The following is a 14,933-nucleotide window of genomic DNA, read 5'->3' as shown; positions in this document are numbered from 1 at the left end:
GGGCGGGGCGTCGGGGGACGGGCTGCTACTGCGACGCTGTGACATTGCCTTCAGAACCCGGCTTGCAGCGGGTCCTCCTGCAGGCAGGCACCCGTAGCATCACCCTGGGTGTCCAGGGGGGCCAGCACCCCGCCCTGCCCTTTGGGGTGTGCGACTGCTTCCTGGAAGCCAGCAGAGGTGGGGTGCTCCGTTCCTCCCCAGACATTTCCCGTGCGAAAAGCAGTCTCGATGCTGAACACCCCATCTGGGAGAGTGACATCTCGGGGAGGGCGGGGCGGGGGCGGGGTTTGTACCTGACGATGTCTGGGTGGGTGCCTGGTGGTTGGTTATTCTCCACACTTCGGGCGCTTCTGAAATATTTCACAATGAGAAGGGATGGTGCGGCCGTGGGGACCACGGCACTGGACTGGAGCGGTGGGGCCGCAGCTCATGTGGAGCCCCGATGCCCGGCTCTGACGCAGAAGCCCCCGCACCGTGGGGAGCTGTGCCCAGCCGCAAACCAGCGGGAACCAGCACCGAACTGGCCGAGACCAGGAGGAGTCTCTCCCCAAGGCCCGTGCCCCAAACTGCTGTAGACGTTATAGCTCATCAGCGTGAACTTGGTAACTTAGGAAATTTGTCATGGGAGGGGTCGATCTGGCACAAAGGGATCTGTTTCTGAGGCCCTGGAATGGCTCAGTAGCTCGGATGGGCCGAGCCCGGGGCGGATGAAAGTCGAAGGATAGCCCCGTTTTGAGCCGAGGTTTCTGAATCCCGGTGGGCGGTCCATTGGATTGATTTTTCCTCCAAAAGGAAGGCAAGCAGCTGGCTTCTTCACCCCGGGATACTGGGGGGTCCTGGGGGAGACGCCTGCAGTCACAGGTTCAAAAGTAGCTGGTTTTCCCCATCCACTGTCTAAACTTCCTGGCACTGAGCGCAAAAAAATGAGGCCCTGCTGCTCTCTGCTGTCACATTCAGGGAACTACACCGGCTCGAATATGTCGTCGGGTATTAAATTAAGGCAGTCAACAGCGATGGGCCTCATTGAGTGCACGGTGCTGGGCCTTACGTGCCGTAATGCCCTCAAGCTCCCACCACGGATAGCGGTGATCGATGGTATGCAAATCTACCCGTTGTACGCCTTAAACTTATACAATGTTGCACGTCAGTTACATTTCAATTTAAAGACGGGTTACATGTTATCTCTTTCAGGCCTCATGGCAACTTTGTGAAATATTTATTGGGCTCATTTTATGAATGAAGGTACTGAGACTCAGAAGTTATGCTGTCGGGGGCTTATGCCGTTAATAATAACAATAACAATAATAATAATAATACAGCAGCCAACATTTGGGTTTTTAATGTGTCAATCCCTGTGCAAAGCAGTTACAAGCAACCTCTTTAAATCTTTTTCAGCAACTCTAGTGAGCTGAGTGGGAACGGACTTACTGAGTTACTTCTTCGTCACATAGGTCGTACTTGACTCTTAAGTACGATGTCCGAAGTTACTCTTCAGTTTAGTTTCCTGCACGCCTGCCCCTCCCCCACGCCTCCTTCATGCCCTTAGCTAAATTGCCTTTTATGGGCATTCCGTGGGGAGGCTTTGTTCCATCTAGTGCAAGACAGTGTTCCTTCAAATTCAAGGTCGAACTCTCCCCGCTTCGTCCCAGACACACTGCACATCTTGATCACAAGCCGATGATTCTCAGGCAGTCCGAGGATGTGCCAGTGAGTAGGGGGCATATTCATTTCCCAGAGCGGCCCTAATGGAGTACCCCAAACTGGATGGCTCAATAGGACAGGCATCTATTCTCTAAGTGTTCTCGGGGTGAGCCTGGGATGAAAGTGTCGGCAAGGCTGATTATTCTGGAAGACTCTGCGGGAGAGTCTGATCCGTGCCCGTTGCCTCTCTCTCAGGTTCTGGTGGCCTCCATCATCTTTGGCGTTTCTTGGCTTGTAGACACGTGACTCCAGTCTCTGCCTCTGACATCACGTGGCCTCCTCTGTGTGTCCGAATGTCCTCTTCTGATAAGGACACCAGTCCTTGGGTTACCCCTACCCCCACCTGGTGTGACCTCGTCTTAACTTGACCAAGATCTTCTTTTCAAGTAAGGTCATATTCACAGGTGCCGGGGTTAGGACTTAGATATGTCTTTTGGGGCAAACGCAAGTCAACGCAGAACGGGGGAAGGGAGGAAAGTTGGGGTTCTTTAAAAGTGAGGGGCAGCATATCTGCATGCTCAGCGTTCTAGTAGCGTTCATTCCCAGCTGCCCGCATCTTAATCACACTTTGAGGTTGGACGAATGTGCTGATACTGGCTCATCCCATAGAGGCAGCGTCGTCACCTTGATTTGGAAGAGGAAACTGGGGCGCACTGAGGCTGAGCAGGGCCTGGTGTCACATGCAAAGCAGGGACGAGCACCAGGGCCCCCTGGCTGCAGGTCACTTTGCCCCAATATTGCCCCTTCGCCATGCTGGGCACAGATGGCACTTGGTCAGGCTTGTCGATTGAGTGATGCTAGAGGGACCTGACGCTTTGACTGTGTTTCTTGAAAAACAGAATCGAGATGGAGATTTTTCTTCCAGTGGTTTATCGGGGCCGCTCGCGGGAAAAGAGGCGTGAGGCCAGAGTAGGGAGCAAAGGGGGGGGCATGGTCTCCACGGACCAGCTCTGGCCTGGTCCCGTGGGGTTCCGGATCTCAGCACAGACCCAGTCCATCCCGGAGGCAAGCGGGCTGCTCCGTGAGGACCGGTCAGTGCCCCTGCGGACCAGCTCTGGCCTGGTCCCGTGGGGGTCCGGATCTCAGCACAGACCCAGTCCTTCCCGGAGGCAAGCGGGCTGCTCCGTGAGCACCGGTCAGTGCCCTGGGCTGCCTCGTCTCCCCAGACCCGTATGTGGAAGCCCTAAGCCCGGGGAGGGCTGAATCATCTCCCCAAATCCGTTCATCGAAGCCAGACGCCTGGTGAAATGGTATTTGGAGGTGGGGCCTGTTGGAGGTTGGGGTTAGGTGAAGTCACGAGGGTGGGCTTCGTGGTGGGGTTAGTGGCTTTGTAAGAAGAGGAAGAGAAAGAGATTTCTCTCCCCCCCGTGTGAGGGCACAGCAAGAGGGCTGTCACCAAGAACCCAGCTGGCCGGCACCTTGATCTTGGACTTCCCGCCTCCAGAACTGTGAGAAATCAAGTCTGTGGGTTAAGCCCTGCCATCCATGGCTTTTACAGCAGCCTGAGCCAAGGCAGTCAGTCTGCTGCGGGCCACGGGGATGGAGGTGGCAGGCGGCCTTACCTCCCACCTAGGCGGCTTCCGTGTGGCCGACGGCGGTTGTCTGGACATGGGGTGACTGTGGGTCGTTATCTGGACTTGGGGTCACTGTGAGTCTTTAACAGCCATCGCTCACAGCAGCCAGAGGACGAGTCTATCGGCTGGCATGGAGGGGAGCGGGGCAGGGTCCGGGACACCTGGCTGTCTCTGTGACCTCCCAGACACCCCTCTGGGGTCCTGGATGGGACCCCAGGCCCCTCCTCCTTGCTCTCAGCCTGACAGATCCGAGAGCAGAGGGCTGAGGATGGAGTGAAACCCCTCCCAGCTGTGCCGGGCCGGGGCGGCCTGTGCCCCCCTCAGAGACGCGGTCACCGTGAGACTTCCCGCTCACCGGCCCCAGACACTGCACCCTTTGCTCTGAAAGTCGTATGCACTTTGGCAGTCACAGCTCACCTAGAGGCCACCTGCTTCTGACAGATCTGACCTCCTTAGACGCCCAGGCTGTGCGTCTGCTGTCGGGGACTGGCCCGTCACGGTCAGAATGGGCATCTGCTCAGCTCTCTGCCAAAGCCTCGTCGCCGGTTCTCGTCGCCCTTGGCGAGGCCGAATCCGCCGTGGTGGCCTCGTTGTCTGCGCTTCGTCTCGTCCCCCTTCCCTTTCCCCGTTCATCCTCTCCAGGCCACCCACCCGGCCGCTGGCTCCTCCTCTTCCTGCAGGTCTCGGCTCATTTTCGCCATCAGGGAGGTGTCTGCTGACCCAGCCCTCTTGTAGGGCCCCTGGTGTCCTGAGCTTGAACTTCTGTCCGCTGTGGTTTTCTGTGGGGCCGGTTGGTCTCTGCCTCTCCCACTGGGCTGTGAGCTCTGTGTCTGCTTTGGCTTCGTCACTGTCCCCAGCCCCTGGTGTGATGGCACCACTGCCTGGTGGAGTGAGCGGGTGTGCGTGTGAACAAGCTGCCACTCAACAGTCCTGATGGGCACCAGGACATCATAGGTGTCCCCCACATCGGTGCCTTTGGGAGGCAGGGGCCGCAGGTCAGTGGGCAATCCATTTCACACCCTGTTCTTACAGATAAGAGACCACATAGAAAATCTTAAAGGCCAGGTCCAAGGCCAGCAGCCGGTATCGCTGGGACTGGGCCCCACCTTTTGGGGCTGCGATTACCTTGCTTTCTGGAAAATGTAGAACAGACACAGAGCAGAGGGAACGGTAGGGTCACGGGGAACTGTACGGTCGTCATGATGCCCTGTGGGGTCGCGGGCGCCGGCCGCAGGAGGTCAGAAGCCCAGATCAGAGTCGCCGGGTGCTCGCGTGGTTCCTGAAGGCCATGTCCTCACCCACCTGGCCCCCTCTTGATTCAGTGGCCTGGCATCCGTTACTTCCCGTGCCACCTGCGTCATCACCATCTGCAAACCCTTAACTGTATCCACGTCCATAACTACATCTCACAAAAGCCGGGCCGTCCCTTAGAAAAAGCTCAAGGAGCATTTTGCGGAGGTTTCTCTTTGGGGTCCCCAGTCCATGTTCTTGCCACTGCACTGCGCCCTATGAAACCTGCTTAGACCGAAGCAGCCCCCAGGGGGACTTGTCTGCTCCAGTCTCATGCTGTTGAAACTCTTCCCAAGACCTGACGTCCACACATCAGAAGGAGAAATCACCGAAGAGACGTAGGTTCTCGGCAGGCTCCTGGGGAGAGGGGAGGACCACCTCTGCCCGTACCCCGGATTCTGAAAGATGTTTCAAAAGCACTCTTAGCGGAAGGAAGGGATGCTGAGGCTCAGAGGCCCCTCTTGTCATTTAAGGAGCTGTTGCGAGGTCGGGAAGGCTGTGCCATCTTGGGGACTCTCGCAAGGGGGAGGGGTGTAAGAAAACCTGGGCGGGCCTTTCACCTCGATATCCAGTGGCTGCCTTCCTCCTGAAGCCAGTACGGCAGGACGGGACCAGACAAGCAGAGGGCAGACCTGCCTTGCCCCTGAGGGGTGAGGTGGGGTTTGGGGTAGTTTGCCGTGATTAGGTGTTTACAGTGTGGGAAAGGTGGCATGTGACAGGTAGCAAGGCCAGATGGGCTCAGTAAGCCTGAGTGTTTGTTCATTCCTTCCTTCACTCATCCACCTTTCTACCCGTAATCCATCCTTCCATCCATCCATCCATCCATCCATCCATCCATCCATCTATCCATCCATTCATCCATCATCTATCCTTCCATTCATCCACCATCCTTCCTTCCTTCCTTCCTTCCTTCCATTTATCATCCATCCTTCCATTCATCTGTCATCCATCCATTCATCCACCCCTCGCTCATTCTTTTATTTATTCATGAAGGGCCTGAGTGCCCATTTGGATCCAATGACAGTGAGATCTAATCTCTGCACCGCCCCCCGCCCGCCCCCAACTCACAGCCTAGGCGAGAGGTAGACACATTGCATTGCAACAGGGCAAGCAGCACGATGGCCCCACGGGTGCTCCAGAGGGACACCTGGGGCTTTCGGAGGGAAGCCTGGCTGAGCCGGGTCTGGAGGGGCTCAGCAGCTGTGTGTGGGGGGCTGGTTTGTGCCGGGGTAAATGGGCAAACTGGCTGCGTTCGCCGAGCCCTCATCTTGGACCAGGTGCTATGCTGACATCAACTTGCTGGCTGTCACAGCAGCCCTCGGTCCTGGGCGTTAATATTCCCCCCACTTTACATGCAAGGGAACTGAGGCACAGAGCCAGTTAGGGAACGTCCCAGGAGCCACACGGTGAGTCTGAGCCCAGGCCGGCGACCGAGCCGCCACGTTCTAGGTGGAGGGGGTACGGTACCGGGAGCTCGGGACCCGGGAACGGCGGGCATGTGGGACGCTGTCAGCTGCTCCGTGGGTTCCGACCTCAGCTCCTCGAGAACCCGCTTCTCATGCTCCCGTCACTCACTCGTTCATCCCGCAGAGTCCGCTGAGTCTCCACTGCTTGGCAAGCATATTCTGGACCCTGTGGTCCAGCAGGGGCCAGGACGAGGCTCTGCCCGCTGGATGTCGCAGCCCAGGGGCCTTACTGGCTCCCCAGGACCCTCGGCATTGAGTCTCCCCCTCTCCCCTCTCTCAGCCGTGGGGATCCCCTTCCTGTCAGGTTGGAATCCACTGTTGTTTCCAGGACACCGTGTTCCCAAATGCCCTTCTGTGACGGGGACTCCGGTCTGAAGGCTCTGAGTCCTGGGAGTTTGGGGTAGAGACAGAATGACCTGAGGGGTGTCTCTGCTTTCGGCCCCTTCACGCACTTCTCCTGAGCTGGTTTCCTGCTTTTATGGGGAAGAAAAGAGGGGAAGGAAAGGAAAATGTAGTGAAGAAAAATCCAGATGGATTAATATCTTGAAATATGTCACTGGCGGTGACTCAAAGGCAGTATTAACCCAACATGTTAGGCCACGAGGGCCCACCAGGGGGCAGTCTCTCCCTCAGAGCCGGTCTCCAAAGAGGCCACGTCACCGTCATTGCCCACGATGGCAGCATCGCAGAGCACGGTCCCTCCCTCCTGCGCCCCTGTTCAACAGCTGGGCCACTGAGGCCCCGAGAAAGAAAGTAGCTTCTCCAGGCCACAGAACATAGAGGGGGGACGGGACCCCGCCTTATCCGTGACTGGTCAGTATCCGTCCTCTCCGACCTCTCATTATAGAAAACGTCCAACCCGCAGCAAAGTAGAAAGAACTTTAGGGCGAGCACCCGCGTGTCCCCCCGCGCGCGGGTCCCGCCGCGAATACTTGCTGGTGTCGGTTCCCGCCACTCTGCATCTGTCGGTCGTCACGCTTTGGGTACATTCCCGAGGGAACGGAAGACCTCGACTCCGCCCCGCCCCCGACGCTTCGGCAGCCACGACTCGCAGCTTAGTGACCGCGCCGTTTGCGCCTTCGAGGTAGAATGAGTAACACTCGGGGGCCACGCATGCGCCCCGAGAGTGAGACGGCTGTTTCGTCGGGGGCGCGCTACCGTGTCCCCAACCCCTACCGAGTCCGTCGTCTGTTTTGCTGCCCCCAGGGACCGGGTGAGAGCTGTGAACGGCCCCGCCAGCGCAGCGCCGCCTGGGTGCAGACTGCATGCGCCCCACGAATCGGGGCGCCGGGGCTCCCGAGATGCCTCAGGCTGCACCGCGCTCAGTAGTGGTCAGGCTTTTCTAAACGGAATTGCGTTGCGGCGACAGGCTTTGTGGGAGACACGGAGTTGTGTGCTTGTTGGCGAGAAGGCCCCCCGAAACAAGCTCAGGGGCCCCTGCCACAGTCCTACGTGCCTGCCGAAGTGCACGGAAGCAGGCACTGCCAGGACCGGCTGTGACTTGTCACTGCCTTTGGGGGGAAGTGGCCCGGCCCCATCTATTAAGGTGTGTCTACATAGGCACGCTGGACTCTCCAGAGACCCCTCCGAGAGTCTCTCCTGTCACAATAAAAATAAAACGCCAGCACACAGGGAAACAAAATCCAGAGCGAGCGTGTCTATTCGTGGTGGCAAAGAATGGAGACGGCCTTGTCGGGGTGGCCCTGTGGAGCTGGGCAGGCTCTGCTTTCTGTCGGCGTGGGAACCGGGTACACAGATGTGTTCACTTCATGGAGATTTATTAAACCATATCGTTACGATCTGGACACTTTTCTATGTGATACACTTCATACTATTCTTTTATTATTTAAAGACCTCAATAGTAACAATTCTAAGTAATTAAAAACCAAAACAAAAGCACCAAAGGATCAGAGCTATAGCTGTTGACCTGCAGCAGGGGTTGGCAGACTATGGCCTGGAAGCCAGATCTGGCTCCCTGCCTGGGTTTGTAAATAAAGTTTTATTGGCACACGGGCCCGCCCATTCACTTACATATCGCCTCCGGCTGCTTTGGCCATATAGTGACAAGTTCCTCGCATGGTTGCGGCAGAGCCTTTATGGTCTACGAAGCCTAAAATACTTACTCTCTGGCCCTTAACGAAAACACTTGCCGACCCGTGACCGGGAAGAGCTTCTCCGGTGCGTTGAGCGAGAGGACCAGGTTGCATAGAAATATATTTAGCACGATCCCATTTCGAAGAAACGAGCAGCCGCAACAGACACGTCCTGTGTGTGAAGCTCCGTCTGTGTATTTCCGCGGGGCGGGGAGAAGGGTGTGGAAGGCTGCAGACCAGGCTGTAAACAGCGGGGACGGGCGAGGCCGGGCCGGTGTCACTCCTGGCTCAGGAGCCATTTCTCCGGTTGCAGTAAACACCTATCACTTTTGTGTACTTTTGGGGAAGAAAAAGAAAAATTCCAAATAAGAACTGATTTAAATAAACGTTTCCAGCAACCATTGCAGCGCAAATCGAGTAGCCGAGGCCCGCGGCAAGGTGTTTGTGGCTTTGAGGACTGCTGGGTGGTCCCCAGCTGGGACAGGGCTGGGCCTGGCTGTTTTCCGTGTCCCCTGTCACTAGCGTGTGTGTGTGGCACCCACCCCGTGAGCCGGGGCCTCGTCGTTGGCACTGCCCTCCCTGGTGTCCCGGGAGGCGTGTCTTCTCTCTGTCCCTTCCGTGTCCGCAGCACACGCGAACGCCCTCACCCAGCCCCGCCTCCAAGTCTGAGGGCTTCGACTTGCAACCCTCAAATGCTCCGGCGCCTTCTGCTTCTCTTTCCCACCATGTGGTCCCCCCTGGCCTCAGCGTCATCTGGGGAGGGAGGTTCGCGCTTCAGAATGTGCAGGCTTCGGCCGCTCTAGCCGTGGCCAGTGGCCCAGCATCGCCTGAGAGCCGTGACGGATGCAGAGTCTCAGGTTCCAGCGGACCGGCTTGGTCTGCAGCTGCGTTTCAGCAAAAGCAGCAACGTGCACACACTCGGAAATGCCTTACCGCTCGCTGCAGACGGCGTCTCGTCCACTAGGGGGCGGGCCCTGGCCGTGCTGTGCTCCCGCCTGGCCGTGCTGGGCGGTGTGGGCCCTCCAGCCGCTCCTGGGTCCTGGCACTTCAGCCAGGGCCATGAGGCTGCGGTGTCGGTGTGCCAGGGGCCGGAATCCCCTGTCTCGGTGGCCTGAACCTCCCCGTGCGTCCTGGGATGGCCTCTTGTAGCACAGGCCTCTGGCATGAGCCATTTGTGCTCCCGAGTGTCCCCGAGCCTCACTTCCCTGCTTTGCCCTGTCTCCTGCCTCCGGGGGGGACACCCCTCGCTGCCCCGTCAGTAGCCCCCTGCCCCGGTCTGCTTTCCTCCTTAACGTGCTGCAAGTCCGTGCTAACCGCAGGGGGACGGAGTCTGTGATCACAGGGCGTGAGTCGGGCCTGGGTTCGAATCCCAGCGCCCCCAAACCCCCCACAAATGTTCTCTGGGTGCCTCCCGTGGGCCGGGCACTGCTCCTCCTCGTGGCTGCTCACATGGTCCCGGGAGGCGTCCAGGAACCAGAGCCACTGGGAGGGACAGGGCTTAAGTGGAGCGGCTGGACCTTCCACAGCACGGGAAGCCGGGCATGGAAAGATCTGGAAGGACAAGTCAGAGGTTGCAGGGAGAGCCGGGCAGGGTGCAGGTGGCAGGGGACCCAGGAGGCCTGGCCCGCCCAGCTGCCCAGGTGGCCGTTAATTGACTTCGAGGAGCTTCTGCTGGCTTTATCTCCTGGGTCAGGCAGCACAGGTGTGCCCGCAGCCCTTCGCCTTCCAGGTAGAGCTGCCCCCGTCCCCGAGCCAGGTGCCCGCTAATCCCTAAGCCGCAGTGTACCACTTCGAGCACCTCGCGGCATCGTAAGTGTCCCCTCTAGGCACTGACCCAGACCCTCCCGACGGCACTCCAAGTGCAGTAGCTTCCGTATCAAACGCGCTGCCTCGAGTGAAGGGGGCTCCCCCAGGGCGGCAGCGGACGGAGGGACTGTCACCGCCAGGCGGAGGGACTGTCACCGTCAGGCCGGGGGACTGTCACCGTCAGGCCGGGGGACTGTCACCGCCAGGCAGAGGGACTGTCACCGCCAGGCAGGGGGACTGTCACCATCTTCCTCCTAGATCACTGGCTCGCGAACGTCCTCCCGCAGCCTTCCATCTCGGCCCGTTCTAGTCTCGTTCCTTTAAGAAAGCCTTCCAGAAAAACAGTCGTCTCTCCCGGCGGCCGGCTGATGTCCCCGGCCGTTGGTGAATGTGTCACGGCCCACCCTTTGAACGATCATGTTCTCGACAACATGATTCTCTGTGTCCTGACGTGACTTTATTCCTTTGGGGCGTCTGGGGTACGGACAGCCACATCGCACCATTGATCCGTCCTGGGTTCACGGTCGATTGAACCGCTTACGGTCGCAGCATCCGGTGCCGCTGGCCAAGGTGTGTCCTGGGTGCTGCCCAGGCTCCAGGAAAGGCCGGGGCATGTCACCCTGCGGGGCGGGGCCCTCCGCTCTGGGGCCGTGCTGCGAGCTCTCCGCATCCCCTCGCTCCCGTGCCAGTGTCTTCCGTGGCACCTCCCGACGCTGTTCCATGTGCCATGTGCCCTCCTTCCCCTCCCCCACCTTTCCGCATGGTCGGTTTGTTTTAAAATGCAGGTCTTGTTATTACAGACCGTGATGCAGCCAGCGGGTCAGGAGCCGATGGCCACTGAAAGGGCGGTTTGTTTCTCATGGTTCCCAAGATGAATGGGGCACGCCACACCCCACAGGGCCATGTGGGGCAGCCCCAGTGACAGTCAGGAGGCAGAGAGTGGGGGACACGGGAAGCAGACTTCTCGGTGGCCTCCCGGGAAGGAACAGGTGCGTCAGGGTCAGCAGGCTGAGGTCGGGCCGGTTGGAATGCTTTCGGGGGATTCTGGAGTGTGGTGGCGTCTGGTCACTTGTGCCTGGTGACTTGGCAGGTGGTAGTGGCCTGGAGTGTGGACGCCCCAGAAAGGAGGCAGCGGGGCTCCACGTATGCGGGGTGCATGTGCGGCAGAGTCTTTTGTCATCTCTAGGGACTGGCCGAGCTCGGGCAGGGTCTGCAAGGCCCCAGGTGTCAAAGGCTCAGAGGTTCAGGAAATAAAAAGCCGCGGTGAATACGTCCGAAACTATTTTCATTTAATTTCGTCATCAAACTGGTGGAGGGACAGAATGAAGTGTGCACGGAAGGGCTCGTGGTGAAGGCACCGCCCTGCTTCTCAGACCCGAGAAGCTTCCGACTCCACAGGCGTCTGAGCTTGACCGTCCCGCGAGCTCCCAGGGGGAGCTGGCACCACGGGGCCCACGCTCCGAGAGTCCCTGCCTCGGGTACGTCGTTTCGCGGTGCGCCCTGCCACTGTTTCGTTTGGCAAAAGCACGGCCCTGACTTCCGAGCGCTGGCCTTGGTCCCCTCCCCCACGTACCTGCAGCACAGGTGTGCCGACGACGTTGTTAGCTCACCGTTCAGCCAGCCGGTCTCGGGGCTGAGCGTTTGGCGGGGGCCGGGCAGTGACCCGCCTGGGAACAGTCCCGCCCTCACGGAGCTCGTGCCCTGGTGCGGGGCTCTGTGGGCGCGTCCGGTGTGGGACCATGCAGACCCTGCGGCCACGTGGTCACTGTCACCACGGCTCCCCTCTGCCGCGGTAGCGGGAAGGCGGCCACAGACTGTGTGAACGGATAAGTGTGGCTGTGTTCCAATAAAACTTTATTCGCAAATACAGGGGACGGGCTGCGTTTGGCCCACGGGCTGCGTTTGGCCCATGGGCTGCGTTTGGCCCACGTGCTGCGTTTGGCCCACGGGCTGCGTTTGCCCCACGGGCTGCGTTTGGCCCACGGGCTGCGTTTGGCCCACGGGCTGCGTTTGCGGTCCTCCGCTGTCCTGTGACGGAGAGAGAAGCAGAACACGCAGCCTGGTGATGGCGCGTGCCGAGGAGGAAGACGGAGCAGAGGAGGAGGGTGGGAAAGAGGGGATGGGACGGGTGGGGACGGGACTTGCAGACGTGTGTGTGATGCGTGTGTGACGCATGTGTGACACGTGTGTGACGGCAGGGAGAGTCACGAGACGGGGGACGGGCATTTGAGTGAAGACTTCGGGCGGAGCTACAGAGGGAAGCCGTTCCAGGCGGGGGACAGCCGTGCGAAGGCCCCGTGACACCGACGTGTCGTGCTCGGGGAAGCAGCCGGGAGCCTCGGGGGTCTGCTTGGTGACAGTCACGGGGAGGGACGCGGGAGGGGAGGCCGGGCATGACATGGAGGCAGCTGTGAGGGCTCCGTTACCCGCCGTGGTGGCCCCGAGTGCAGTGGGGACCTCTCCTTGTGGCTCAGGTGGCCCCAACGGCTCCTCTGAGTCATGCGTCCACACCTCGTTTCCGGTGTCCTCGGCCGTAGGCAGCGTCCCTCGGCGTTCAGTGAGGGCGCTTTACCTGCGGTGCACTGTTTAGTCCCCACGACATGGACCCCGGTGTCCCCATTCTCCAGAGGAAAGAGCCCGAAGCTCAGAGGTGAGGTGACTTGGCTGAGGTCACACAGCTCGTGAGAGCCAGAGCTGGGATTCGAACCCGGGTCTGCCTTCACATAGGCACCTCGGCACCCACACTGCACCAGGGGACGATGTTGTCATCGGCCCTTCAGGATCCTGGGGGAACCTCTGGTTCTCAGATGACAAAATGGCAAAGGGGGGTGCGTGCGGATCGGTCAGAGCAAACGGCTGTGCTGAGGGGGGGCCTCCTCTCTGTGGGGACCTGAGCACTGCCGGTGGCTCGTCCACGCCCGCCGGCGCCCTGGGGGCGTGCAGGACGGGACCTGCATGCGACAAGCCCAGCTCGCAGCCTCTTCAATGCATCTGGCGTTTTCCCTGCCTGGCCCCGTGCATGAGGTGACCACGGTGGTTTCGTTGGCCGTCCCCCCGGGAATACTCTGGTCTCCATCTGTCTGCATCACGGTTGCTGAGGTCTTGATTTCCCGGTCGGCGGAGATGGGCTTGCTCTGCCCCCCACCCCCATCATGGGCCCCACCGCAGGTCCCCAGAACACGTGGCAGACCCATCTCTCCAGGTGTAAGCTGCAGTCCTGCTAAGTACGCAATTCAAATGAGATGCAAATGGGAGGCTCTCTCGTGTGGCCCGGGGGTCAGAGCTCGGGCGTCTGAGCCCCCAGCCTCAACAGGAGGCTGATGAACCTGACAACATGGGTTCTTAATGAGGGCAGAAGCCTGCTGCTGCCGATGAACCTGACAACATGGGTTCTTAATGAGGGCAGTAGCCTGCTGCTGCAGCCGCCTCTGACACGGGATTGGAGGCCGCAGACACAGCCACTTTCCACGGGCTGTCAGACGCCACTGAGCCAGCATCAGCTGCCTGCTAGGTGCTGGGAAGTGCCCAGAATGGAGGGAGCTGGCAGGTGACTGACGGCCGGTGTCGGTCCCTCCTCCCGCCACGGATGGCCGGGTTAGGCCTGCTGCCTGAGCTGGGTGGGATTCCCTGGGGGCCTGGGATAAGAGCTGGGAGCCCCCCACCCCACAAGCCGAGGATCAATGAGCCTTTGATTTCATTTTTTTCCATTAAACCCACCGTTTTCGGCGGTAGCTTGAGAAATCCCAGTCCAAATGGCCTTTTGAATTGAAGAAGGAAAAGTGGCCCAATCTGCAGGACATTAAGGAATGGTTAGCTGAGAGACACGTGCGCATATTCACGAGGAGCCCGCAGACCCAAAGGGGGCGCCCATGGCGTTTCTCTCCTTCTCGTGGGGGCGTGGGCAGTGCGGTTCTCCCCGCAAAAATCATTAAAATCTCTGTCTAAATGTAAATCTAAAATGCACGAAAATAAGGACCCCCTGAGTGCCAGGCACCGGGTCGACTTCGTGACCCATGTCGGTTCGTTTTACCTCCCCGCACAGGCGGGAAACGGAGGCTCGGGGAGCGGAGCCCACTTGCCCGAGGTCATTGGCTAGTAAGTGGCAGATTCGAAGTTCACTTGCAGGTTGTGTGAGTCTGAAGCCCAGGTCCTTTAGCCACCGTGGCAAATCGAGGATTCAGGGTTCGAAACGGTGATTGCCACCGAGGACGAGTGAGCTTTCCTGTAGCCTCACAGCATCCTTCCCTGCCCCACGGGCCGTCCTCGGCCGCAGCCGCCCAGCCCCCTCGTGCAGGCTGCCTGGTGAGGCCAGACTGTCCGCGGCTCATCGCTGGCTCTGCCTGTCGTTAGCTCCTGGGGCTTTGGGCTACAGGGTGCCCTGGGTGGGGGTGCTGTGTGGGCTTGAAGTGTCTGTGTCTGGACTGCTTCGGTGGGGTGCTGCCCGCTGGGTCTCCAGGGAGGGGTAGCTGACTGGGGCTGGAGTCTGAAGGGGAACGTGACGAGCCTGTGTGCCCGTCCGCTTGTGACCCGTGTGTCACAGAAGGGACCAGACTCAGTCCTCACCCACGAGCACCTTCCATGGGTCGCTGCCCAGCGTTCATCGCAGGTTAAACGGGGCGGCTGTCGTGACCGTGTCAGTGATCAGTGCTCAGGGGAGTTTGGTGGGCGCTCTGGTCTAACAAGGGGACAGCACCCCGTCAACAAGCCTTACAGCTGTGGGTCTGTGTTTCGGGGTGCGCTGCCCCCGCCCCACCCAGAGGGGTCTGTTTTGGAAAGGGGAAGGGACATTGGTGCTTTTTGGCCTTGTGAGATCTGTGTGACAACCCAGTGAGCTAATGCCTGTTCCGTACCCACGGTCATTGTGATTTTGCGAGAGAGGCACAGGCAGCTGGCTCGGAGAGGTGGGTGTGCCTGCCTCAAGTCTCGCGGTGCCGGGGCCTGGGTCACAGTGGGACCGTGGCTGATGCTGAGCCGGGGGCTTCATGCTCAGCATCCCCGGGGCA

The 14,933-nt window shown here is 59.6% G+C and overlaps 1 protein-coding gene across 1 annotated transcript in view; it reads left to right on the top strand.

The window, feature by feature from the left end:
• Positions 1-14,933, top strand: part of PRKCB (protein kinase C beta) — a gene marked incomplete at its 5' end in the record, with an annotated part of 228,349 nt that overhangs the window by 123,760 nt on the left and 89,656 nt on the right. The window lies entirely within an intron of this gene.

Source organism: Pteropus alecto, unplaced genomic scaffold (genome assembly GCF_000325575.1).
Source record: "Pteropus alecto unplaced genomic scaffold, ASM32557v1 scaffold15, whole genome shotgun sequence".
Classification (NCBI taxonomy): domain Eukaryota; kingdom Metazoa; phylum Chordata; class Mammalia; order Chiroptera; family Pteropodidae; genus Pteropus; species Pteropus alecto.
The sequence above is the reverse complement of the archived record's forward strand: the minus strand, read 5'-3'. Positions and strand labels throughout refer to the sequence as shown.